This window comes from Diceros bicornis, chromosome 27 (assembly GCF_020826845.1).
Source record: "Diceros bicornis minor isolate mBicDic1 chromosome 27, mDicBic1.mat.cur, whole genome shotgun sequence".
NCBI classification, from domain to species: Eukaryota; Metazoa; Chordata; class Mammalia; order Perissodactyla; family Rhinocerotidae; genus Diceros; species Diceros bicornis.
In genome coordinates this window covers 8363447-8376345 of record NC_080766.1, presented here as the reverse complement: position 1 = coordinate 8376345, position 12899 = coordinate 8363447, and positions in this window count along the sequence as shown.

Genomic DNA, 12899 nt, shown 5'->3' with positions numbered 1-12899 from the left:
GATGCAAAAATCCTCAACAAAATATTGGCAAACCGAATACAACAATATATTAAAAAGATCATACACCATGATCAAGTGGGATTTATACCAGAGACGCAGGGATGGTTCAACATCCGCAAATCAATCAACGTGATACATCACATCAACAAAACAAAGAATAAAAACCACATGATCATCTCAATAGACGCAGAGAAGGCATTTGACAAGATACAACATCCATTTATGATAAAAACTCTCAATAAAATGGGAATAGAAGGAAAGTACCTCAACATAATAAAGGCCATATATGACAAACCCACAGCTAACATCATACTCAACGGGGAAAGACTGAAAGCCATTCCTCTGAGAACAGGAACGAGGCAGGGCTGCCCACTCTCACCACTCCTGTTCAACATAGTACTGGAGGTTTTGGCCAGAGCAATTAGGCAAGAAAAAGGAATAAAAGGAATCCAAATAGGTAACGAAGAAGTGAAACTCTCACTATTTGCAGATGACATGATTGTATATATAGAAAACCCTAAAGAATCTGTTGGAAAACTGTTAGAAACAATCAACAACTACAGCAAAGTTGCAGGGTACAAAATCAATCTACAAAAATCAGTTGCATTTCTATATGCTAATAATGAACTAACAGAAAGAGAGCTCAAAAAGATAATACCATTTACAATTGCATCAAAAAGAATAAAATACCTAGGAATAAATCTTACCAAGGAGGTGAAGGACCTATACAATGAGAACTATAAGACATTATTGAGGGAAATCTACGATGACATAAAGAAATGGAAAGATATCCCATGCACGTGGATTGGAAGAATAAACATAGTTAAAATGTCTATATTACCTAAAGCAATCTACAGATTCAATGCAATCCCAATCAGAATCCCAATGACATTCTTCACAGAAATAGAAAAAAGAATACTAAAATTTATATGGGGCAACAAAAGACCCCGAATAGCTAAAGAAATCCTAAAGAAAAAGAACAAAGCAGGAGGCATCACAATTCCTGACTTCAAAACATACTACAAAGCAATAGTAATCAAAACAGCATGGTACTGGTACAAAAACAGACACACAGATCAATGGAACAGAATTGAAAGCCCAGAAATAAAACCACACATATACGGACAGCTAATTTTCGACAAAGGTGCTAAGGACATGCAATGGAGAAAGGAAAGTCTCTTCAATAAATGGTGTTGGGAAAACTGGACAGCCACATGCAAAAGAATGAAAGTGGACCATGTGCTATCGCCATTCACAAAAATTAACTCAAAATGGATCAAAGACCTGAAGGTGAGACCTGAAACTATAAAACTCATAGAAGAAAATATAGGCAACACACTATTTGACATTGGGTTTAAAGGAATCTTTTCGGATGACATGCCTACCCAGACCAGGGAAACTAAAGAAAAAATAAACAAGTGGGACTTTATCAGACTAAAGAGCTTTTATAAGACAAATGAAACCAGAATCAAGATGAACAAACAACCAACCAGCTGGGAGAGAATATTTGCAAAACATACATCTGACAAGGGGTTGATCTCCATAATATATAAAGAACTCACACAATTGAACAACAAAAAAACAAACAACCCAATCAAAAAATGGGCAGAGGAAATGAACAGACACTTCTCCAAGGAAGATATACAGATGGCCAATAGGCACATGAAAAGATGCTCAACATCACTAATCATCAGGGAAATGCAAATCAAAACAACACTAAGATACCACCTCACGCCCGTTAGAATGGCTATAATCACCAAGACAAAAAACAAGAAATGTTGGAGAGGATGTGGAGAAACAGGAACCCTCATACACAGCTGGTGGGAATGCAAATTGGTGCAGCCTCTATGGAAAACGGTATGGAGATTCCTCAAAGAATTAAAAATAGAGATGCCCTATGATCCAGCCATCCCACTACTGGGAATCTATCCAACGCACCTGAAATCAACAATCCAAAGAGGCTTATGCACCCCTATGTTCATTGCAGCATTATTCACCATAGCCAAGAAGTGGAAGCAACCTAAGTGTCCCTCGACTGACGATTGGATTAAGAAAATGTGGTATATATATACAATGGAATACTACTCAGCCATAAAAAAAGACAAAATCGTCCCATTTGCAACAACATGGATGGGCCTGGAGCGTATTATGTTAAGTGAAATAAGCCAGAAAGAGAAAGACAAACACTGTATGATCTCACTCATATGTGGAATATAAACCAACACATGGACAGAGAAAACTGGACTGTGGTTACCCGGGAAGTGGGGGTGGGGGGTGGGCACAAGGGGTGAAGGGAGTCATATATGGGGTGATGGACAAACAAAAATGTACAACCCAAAATTTCACAATGTTAGAAACTATTAAAATATCAATAAAAATCAAAAAAAAAAAATATCTAATTCAGTGGAAGAAAAAAATCAAAGACAAAACAGGTAAAACATAAAATCAAAATTAAATGATATATCAAATTTTGTATATATAGCAATTACATATTTTATATGTCTGTGTAATTTTTTGCTGTGAAAAACCAAAATGTATCAAATTGGATGTTTAAAGCTCATATGCACCTATCTTCAAATCAAAATAAAAAGTCCAGTTGAAAATAATATATAAAAGTGTTGAGAAAATATATCAGTCATCCACTTGACAATTAATGCTAGTGTGGCAATATTCAAACTAGATTACTGGGTTTATTACATAAAGTAAATTGGACATTACATGATTGTTATTCCCCAGGAAAAAAGTTAAGCTGTTTCTAATGACAACAAATTCAGTTCTTCCTAATGACAAACAGAAATAACTTGTTGGGAGACAATTATCTAATAGTCTCTCACATTTTTGCACATCTTGAAAACAGAAGTGCTGATAGCCTTTTGTTGTTAACTATCTTTCCGAGGATGTTTGTATAGGATACAGCTTTGGATGACAGAGATAGGGTCTTCCTCCAGAGCAAGACATTTTATTTTTACTGCCCAGTATGATATAAATAATATCTCCCTCTCTGGAAAAGTTTAGGCTTTTTTGATTGCAGCCCATTATAATAAATGAAAGTTTCCTAAGTTTGAAGTTCCTCTCTTATAATGCAATCTATTGCTCACGCAGGCATCATTGGGCCCTGGTAGCATCACCCTATGGGAATTTGGGCTCAGGGAACAGATTCAAGAATACAAAAATATTGTGGCTACTGCTATTTCTATGAATAATGAACTATCTGATGGTTCTAAACCAGGAGTCTCATGTCTTTTTGTAGTATCCACAAAATTATGGAAGATTAACTTGTCAGCTTGCGTATAGGGTAAATTTCAGATACTTCACAGTGCTTGACACAACCAACCAAGAATATACAGCAATGATGAACGTGCATGCACTCAACAATATAACCTTGAAATATATGCTAAAAATACTGGCAGAATGACAAAAAGAAATAGTAATAATTCCTCAATCATAATGGAATATTTAAATATACATATCTCAGAAATTTATAGGTCAAGCAGAGTAATACTTGCTTATGATTAATCCACAAAATTTAAAGAAAGTTTAAGTAATAGATATGTATGTTTACGTATCCAAGGATTCAACAATGTTAAACTCCACGTGGATATATACAAATATTTGCCACTAGTATACCAGGTTGCAAAAGAAGTTGCAATGAATATTAAAGAACTGAAACCACAGATTGTGCTGAATGACTACTGAATAACTTTTAAATAATTAAAAACCAGTAAAAATGGGATAAAAAAATAACTATGTAAATTACAAAATGCTTAGAATTAAGAAAGAAGAAAATTCTGCATTGGAGAATTTGTGACATAAAGTTAAATTGATACTTTTTACCACATTTCTAGTTTTTTTTTTTTAAAGAAAGAGAAAAGATGAATGATTTAATCAGTGCTCATGAAGCTAGATTAACAAATAAAAAGTAAACCAAAGGAACATAAAAAGAAGAACTACATCAAAGAACAATGATTAATAAAATAGACAACAACCAGAAGAGTGAGAGAGAAACAAAAGTCCAGATGATTACTTAAAAATTCTAATAAAGGGGCCGGCCCGGTGCCGCAAGCAGTTGGGTGCGCGCTCTCCGCTGCGGCGGCCCGGGGTTCGCTGGTTCGGATCCCCGGCGCGCACCGACGCACTGCTTGGTAAGCCATGCTGTGGCGGCGTCCCATATAAAGTGGAGGAAGATGGGCACCGATGTTAGCCCAGGGCCGTCTTCCTCAGCAAAAAAAAAAAAAAAGAGGAGGATTGGCGGATGTTAGCTCAGGGCTGATCTCCTCACCAAAAAAAAAAAAAAAAAAAAATTCTAATAAAATAAACTTCTCAGATCAAACTCAGTAAAAAAGGAAATTAATGTATTAGTGTTTTAAAAAGATGAGTAAATAATGAACACTTTTATGTCAATAAATTTTAAACTATAGACAAAATAAATAATTTTCCAGAAAGCAGTTCTCAAACATTTTGGTCTCAGGAACTCTATACTCTTAAAATTATTGAGGACACCAAAGAGCTTTTATTTATGCAAGCTATGCCATCAACATTTATAGTTTAAAAATAAAAGCAAACAATGTCAAAATATACGTTTTAATTCATTTTACAACATAACAATAATAAACCCATTAAATGTTAATATAAGTAACATATTTTATAAAAAGTAACTATACTTTTCCAAAACAAACAAAAAAGCAGCAAGAATAGGGTCCATGATTTTTTTTGTTAAACATTTGGCTTAATATCGCATTAAATCTGCAAAAACATCACAGCTTAGTCTCCGAAATCTTGAAAAATTCCATTGTATACTTGTGAGAGAAAAAGAGTAAAAAGGTAAATAATACTTTAGTATGGTGTAATTATGAAAATATTTTTTACCTCACAGACCCCTTGAAAATTTCTCCAGGAACCACAGGGGTTCTCAGAACACATTTTGAGACAAGCTGTTCTATAAGAAATTATATAAACAAATTCAAATCAAGAAGAAATAGAAAGCATGACTAAATCTGTCACTTTTAAAGAAAAATACCAGCAACCAAAGATTTCTGCCAATCCCATCCTCACCCTAAAGGGACAAGACAGGGAAGATACTAGATCTAGACAAGTTTAACCAATTCGTCAAGCATGGGTAACCCCAAATTTTCAGAAAATAGAAAAAAGAAGATAATCACACTATGTGGTCAGCGTAACTCTAATAAAAAGTGCGAGCAAGCTCATTGTTACGCAAGAAAATTTCAGCTATCTCACTACTAGAATTGATGAGAGAGTTCATTAAGATTTCTGGATACAAGATCAGCATATGAAAATGAGTAGCATTCATATATTCTACCAATTTCTCTATTTAGGTATAAGAACAGGAAAAAAGAATACCATTTGCCAAGCCAATATAAAGTATATGATGTTTGAGTAAAACTCTAACAAAGGGTGTCCCTTTGTGAAGAAAATTAAAACATATTATTGAAGGATACAAAATAAAATCTGAAAATAAAGTACCATGTTCTTTTATGGAAGGACTCTATAATTTTTTTTTGGCTGAGGAAGACTAGCCCTGAGCTAACATCTGTTGCCAATCTTCCTCTTTTTTTGCTTGAGGAAGATTAGCCCTGAGCTAACATCAGTGCCAATCTTCCTCTATTTTGTATGTGGGTCACCACCATAGCATAGCTGATGAGTGATGTAGGTCCACGCCCAGGATCCAAACCTGCGAACCTGGGCCACCGAAGTGGAGTGCACTGAACTTAACCACTACACCATGGGGCTGGCCCCTCAATAATATTTTAAAACAAAATCAATTCTCACCAAATTATTTTATGAACTAATGCAATTCACATCAGTATTTCAACTTTTTCAATTATTTAAAAAATGAAATTTGGCAAACTATCTAATACCCTGCTGCTCACTGTCAAAATCTAGGAGCTTTAAAGAAAATGAAAACTCTCAGTCCATATTCCAGACATACTGAATCACCCAAACCACAGGTGGTTTATATGCACAGCAGGGTTTGAGAAGCACCAATCATTCAAAAGCCTAAAATGGCCAAAATACTCAAAGAACAAAAATAACAAAATTTGGGGGTTCTTACCCTACCAGATATCAAGACTTAATATTACCAGGATAGCATTGAAAATGGCATTGATATATCGATAGATGATCCATAAAACAAAATATACAATAAGAATAGACACTATCTTGTATATCAGGTATCATGGTATTTGTATGAAATATTACAAATCAGTGGTGATAAGGTCATCTAGTCAATAAATATCTTTGAAACTGTTTTATTATATACAACATATAATTATATATATACATAATATATATAAACATGTAATTCTATCTATCTATCTATCTATCTATCTATCTATCTATCTATCGATCTATCTCATTGGTCAAATACCCTACATATGAAAAGCAAGATTTTACAGATATTAAAAGTAATTAAAGGTGAATATCTTTATGAGTTTGGTAAAAGGAAGGATTTACTATATGTCTTAGATTGAGCTGCCATAACAAAATACCATAGACTGGGTGGATTTAAAGAATAAAATTTTATTTTCTGACAATTCTGGAGGCTAGAAGTCCAAGATCAAAGTTCTAGCTGATTTGGTTTCTGCTGAGAGCTATCTTCCTGGCTTGCAGATGGATACTTTGTCCTCACATGGCCTTTCCTCTGAGCATGGGGCAGTGGGGGTGTTGGGGGAGGGTGTTGGAGGGTGATGGCAAGGGGGGAGAGAGAAAGAGAAGAACAGATCCCTTATCTTCTTATAAGGCCACCAATCCTATCAGATTAGGGTCCCATTTGTTACGGACTGAATGTTTGAGTCTCCCCTACAATTCATATGTTGAAGCTCTGAATCCCATTGTAACTGTATTTGGAGATAAGGCCTTTAAGGAGGTAATTAAGGTTAAATGAGGCCATAAGAGTGGGACATTGATCTAATAGGATTAGTATCCTTATAAGAAGAGATACCAGAGTGCTCAATTTCTCTTTTTGCACACACAAGAGGCCATGTGAACACACATCAAGATGGAGGCCACCTACAAGCTGAAAGAGGCCTTAGAATGAAACCTTCCTTACCAGCACCTTGGTTTTGGACTTCCCAGCCTCTAGAATTCTAAGCAGTAAATTTTCATTGTTTAAGCCACCCAGTCTGTGGCATTTTGTCATGACAGCCTGAGCAGATTAATACGCCCTCTTGCTACCTTATTTAACCTTAATTACCTCCTAAAGGCCCTATCTCCAAATAGAGCAACATTGAGGGTTAGAGTTTCAACGTATGAATTTTGTGAGGACAAAATTCATTCTCTAGCACTAAACAAGATCAAAAAGCACAAAGAAAAAATTAGAAGATTGATTAATATGATTACATTACATAAAACCATCTGTATGTCAAATACACTTTAAACAAAATTGAAGTACTAGCCATAGACTTAGAGAAGAGAATTTCAACACTTATAATAAATAAAAAGTACTGAGAAAATATAAGTAACTGCTACGAATCAATAATAAGAGACAAATAGCTGACAGGAAATATGTGCAAAGGTTATAAAGAGGAATTACTAAACAAGGAAACACAATGACCAATAAACATATGAAAAGACTCAACCATTTTGCATTTCTGTAAGGAAATGCAAATTTTGGAAAATGAGATTCTTTTCATACCCAGGTGATTAGCAAAATAAAAATGAATCTGGCAATACAAGTATTTGTAGGATGTTGGAGAAAGAAAACTCTCATAAACCTTTTGTTGAAGAGTATAGCGGCACCACCATTTAGAACAGAAGTTTCAGTCTTCCTAGGATAATTGAACACATGCATATTCAAAGATACAGCCATTACACTTTTATTATATACTCTACTGCAATTCTCTCACCTTTAGAAAAGAGGAGGATTGGCTGCTCTTAGCAGGCTCAGGGCTGATCTTCCTCACAGAGGGAAAAAAAAAAAAGCAAGCCACATAGCATTACCCTGAATAAGATAAATTTTCTGTAACTTCCTTGAACATGGAGAGCTAACAGAATGAGTCACTTACCCCATTCCTGCTTTTAGGGACAAACTCAAAGTTTTATATTTTATGTTTTTAGGAGAAAATCTTCCTGGGCCAGTACAGTAGAAGCGGTAGAAGCAAGGTTAATATCTATGCCAGTCTCAGATTAGCTTTTTCTTGACTGTCTGAGATTTAACCACAGCACAACATAACAGTGATGTCCAGATGGTCCAGCTGTTGACCCCAGGACTAACGAAATTGAGAGAGTAAAAGTCAGTGGGGTGTGCTGACCTCTGTCCCTCCAGATGAATGCCCATAATCACACTTACTGCATACTCTGATAGGCGTGGCCTCCATAAATCCCGTTCTTAGCAATGTCTATAATGGTCGAGCCCTGCAAACGGACTGTCTCATAAGTGTGCTTGAGCATCCTGATTTAATGAGGTATTCTCTGAATATAAAGCATTTTCAGAGAGGCATTAATTCTTCAAAGTCCTGGAAAAGCCTTGTATGCTTGAAATGGAGGCGAGAATTGACTGCTTTGCGGTTGGCCGGGTAGGTGAGCGCGAGAATCCCACGCGGGTCAGGTGAACAGCCCAGGTTTGTTTTCAGCAGCTGCAGCAGCTGGGGAAGCGGCTACACAACAGCTTCCTCGCCCAGCTGCTTCCGCCCTCTGCCGGCTCCAGGCCACCAGAACAACTTGCAAGCAATGGGACTCTCCCAGTTTCTTGGAGGGGCTAGTTACATTTTAAAGAGTCTACCCCACCCATCTCGACCAACGGCCCTGTGAATGAGAGGGTCTGAAGGAGGCCAGTGAAAAAGAGATGAGTTTTTTCACTGTAGATAATGTCTTTATTTCAAGTTACAGGCCTGACCCAGGCCCTGTTGTTGCAAATCACTCTTCTAATACCAAAAATTTTATCATAGTCACCTGTATAACTAAAACACTTCTGGAATTTCCCAGTTTAAGCCCAGCATTCTGCATACCACCTGGTAGCATAACTCATTTTTAGCCTGCCACTATGTTCCTGACTCTGTTTATCAATCCTGATTCCTCTTACAGCACTGATAAGAACACATTATGCAGATGTCTTGAATTAGTTTAAGTTCTAATTGACAGAACACTTGAACTTGACTGAGAAGATAAACACTAAATAAACTGTATTTATACCTTTGTTTATCTGCTGTTGGTATTTCTGTAAATGTTTGGAAGAGAGAAATCTTAACCATTTAATAGCTTTTTATGTAAATCATGTAGGCTATTCAATTAATTCCAAATATTAATTTGAAAGGTTGTGCACCAAAAAAATTCAAATTTTTGTAGTAAACCAACTTTACTTATTTTGCTTTATACTTGAATGTAAAATGTTTGTAATGCTTTTTTAACAATATATTAAATATTTGAAAAATTTAGCAAACAGACTCTTGAAATTTATATTTTACCTCTATAATAATGAATAGCTTTGTGTTGCTTAGTTGCTGTCATACGCATTGCTTATCCATAATTTTACATTTGCTACATTGCTCCAACAAATAAATTTTAAGAAATTTAAGAAAGAAATCATAGGCTAATAATTATTTTTTCTGGTTACTGAAGATGATTTTGTAGAAACAAACAGTGCCTTGTCACGATGCCATTGATAGGAGATACATAACTTTGTATTAACTTTTACTTTGTACACACCAGAAGAAATTTCCCAGACACTTGAAGTTATTTTTGTTTTGTTATTCTCCTCTTTTTCTATTTACCAGCCAAATATTTTTGTTTAACATTATTGTTGCCATCGTGATTTTTAAGCATGATAATGTTTGATTTTTGCTTTAATTTATTTGAGGATCACCTACCTTGCTTTCAAAATAAATAAATAGATAAACCAATCAATCAATCAGTATTACCTTAGTACCATAATTTTCCTCTGCTCTGACTTCTCTCTTTTAATAATTTTGTATTAAATTGAAGCAAAATAAAAGAAACATCTTTTCTACATTGTGACACTTTCACAGGAATCGTTTTTGACAAAGGTGTTATCTCTAAATATAAGCTTTTTTTTACTGCTCATCAGCAAAGTACAGAGAACTTAAATTATCATATCCTACTACAGCCAGATTTGTTTATTTCTTGGTCGAGGTTTTAAACATGTTACTATTAGAGATGCATTTGAATATTTGAAATCTTAGGTTCTATTTATTGCTTGTTTTCAGATATTGAGGACTTTTAAAAAGATACTGATCATCATTAATGTTTTTAAAAAACCTCTATGGCATAATTATAGGAACCCCTCTTTTTTAATAATATTATAGTGTGATAGAACTATTTTATATATAAGAAAGACATTTTTAATAGAATTAAATTATATAAACTTGCAGGTCCAAATAGAGGTGGGTCAATGGATCTCAGTTTTCATGCCAATCTGACTAATTGATGGTTTCAGCCTGAATCCTCATTCCTGACATAGAATATTAAGAACCAAAGTATAAATAGATGAAATCAACATTAACGAAACAGAATGGGTGGTTAAGTCTTCAAAGAAAATGTTACTGCATAGCTCATAAAAGATTGGTAGTACAGATGAAAAGAAAGAAACAGTGCAGGGAATGGTAAAGCTTCAGGGACTTGAATAAGCATAGTTGATTTTAAGAGGTGGGGGTGAAAGATCTGGTTAAAGTAGAGGATTTACATTGGGGAGCACTAGAAGATAAACCCTAGATAGATACGTTTGGAAAAGATTGAAAGCCAGCCTCAGGCATGTCTATCTATCTCATTTAAAAGGATCAACACATGGTTGAAAAATACGAAACAATATTGTTGAGGGTCATTTGAAGGAGAAAAAAGTTGAATAAGAAAAACCACTTGGAAATCATGTGGCCGTTAAAAGTGTTAGCTAATTTGGACTGGAATGTGGGTTATGGCATTGAGAACCAAAAATAATTAGTACAGTACAACTTTCTCTGTTTTATACCTGGGAAATTATGTTTAAAGTTTAAAAAAATTACTAATTTGATATGAAATGTAGAAAATGGAATTTTATATTTGGAACAAATATTGGTGATTATAATATTTAGGCTATTTCTAGCTGTCATAATAAACTCAAAGGTTTTAAGAGCTGTATATGATAGAATATTACTTTACATTTAATTGTTCAGGTGTTGCTGGTGAGTGAGTGACTTTCTTCCACATGGTGATTTAGGTTTTCATCTTTGGGCTCTACCCTCCCTCAGGGAGGGAGATCTCTAAGTTCATCCAGCAGAAAGGTAAAGGAAATGTGGAGAAGACACAATTCCTTCTTTAAACCTCAGTCCAGAAGTGATAGATATCACTTCCAATCACATACCAGTGGAATGTTCCCTAGACGCAAGGGGAATGCAGATGTAGTCTGTGGTAGGGCAGCTACTTCTCAGCAACAGCTCTCTCGCTATTGAAAGGGGGTGTGGATTTTGGCGGCTAGCAAGCCATCACTACCACAGAGACCATCTAGCCTATGTTCTCATTTTGACGATAATAGTTTCCAGGCTCAGAGACATTAGACAGTTTACACAAGCATTGACAAGAATCCAGACGACATAACTCTAGTCAAATCACATTCAAGGTGAATGGCTACTCTGCTTTACTATATTAAGTTATATGTATTGAATTGATTACAATGAATTTGTTCAAAAACTACAGCTCTTAATCCATTTTTTAATCAGTAGCTAAGCATTCAGGTTTAGAGTCAGGCAGAGGTTATGTAGACTAGTAAATAACTCTGACACTTTATGACTCTATGGCTCTAAGTACTCTTATTTAATATGTTTATGTCTCACTTTCCTTATTTTGAAAACTGAAATAATGTTAGTAACCACTTCATTAGTTTATTTATTCAATGAGAATTTATGGAGCACCTACCATGAGCACCCATGATATGCTAGGTTCTGAGGATATATGAGAAAATAATTCAGGCTAAATATCTAGGTCCTTAGAGCTTAAATTATAGATAATATATCAGATGTTAAGTTATATAGAGAAAAATGATGCACAGTAAAGGATACAGACAGTGCTTGAAAGGTTGATGTTTTAAATAGAGTGATCATGAAAGGCCTCTTGGTAAGTTGACATGTGAGTATAAATCAGAAGGAAATGAGAGAACAAGCCATATAGTTAAATGAGAAGAATAATATTCCAGTTAGAGGGTCCTGCAAATGCAAATATTATGAAACAGAAATGTGCTTCGTGTATTTGAGGAACAGGGAGGAAGCTAGTGTTTTTGAGGTTGAGGATATGAGAAGACTAAGTACTGACCAAAAAGGGCTTATCATTCCCTTCAGCTTAATTAAACTTTGGACAGGCTTCTTCCTGATCCTAGGTCCCTGACCTCACTCTTATTAAAGCGTTTACTTCAGAAAACTTACAACTGTATGTTCTTTCTCTGCTTCTTTGAAATGTATAAAAATCTCCTCCCAGCCTCTTGCCAGTTTTATAACCCAGGAAATGTCTTTCTCAAGGACATGGGAAATATCTCTTTGAAATGTAAACATTGAAAGAGATAGCACCCTTATCTCCCAGTCTTTGTAGAAGGGTAGGAGCCTAATTTCGGTGGGCACCTTGCTCCAAGTTGAAAAAACTGCCTACTGTCGTGAAGACGGGAGGACGCGTGAAGGTTTACTTTTCCTTTGGTAAAGCCAGTTAGCAAACACAGGTGACCTTTGATTTCCTCTACCCCAGCTCTTAAAAATTCTGCTGCCCTTTGTTTCAGTGAAGTTGAGTTCAGTCTCTCTCCCCTATTGCAATAGTCTTGAATAAAGTCTTCCTTGCCTGGTTAACTTTTACAGTAGTAGGAGACTGTTCACAGAGTTAGGGCAAGGCCAGATCACAAATGGTCTTTTGACTATGTCAAAAGTCTTTTGAGTGAGTTGGAACTTCTCTGGAGTTTTAAGCAGAGGACAGTC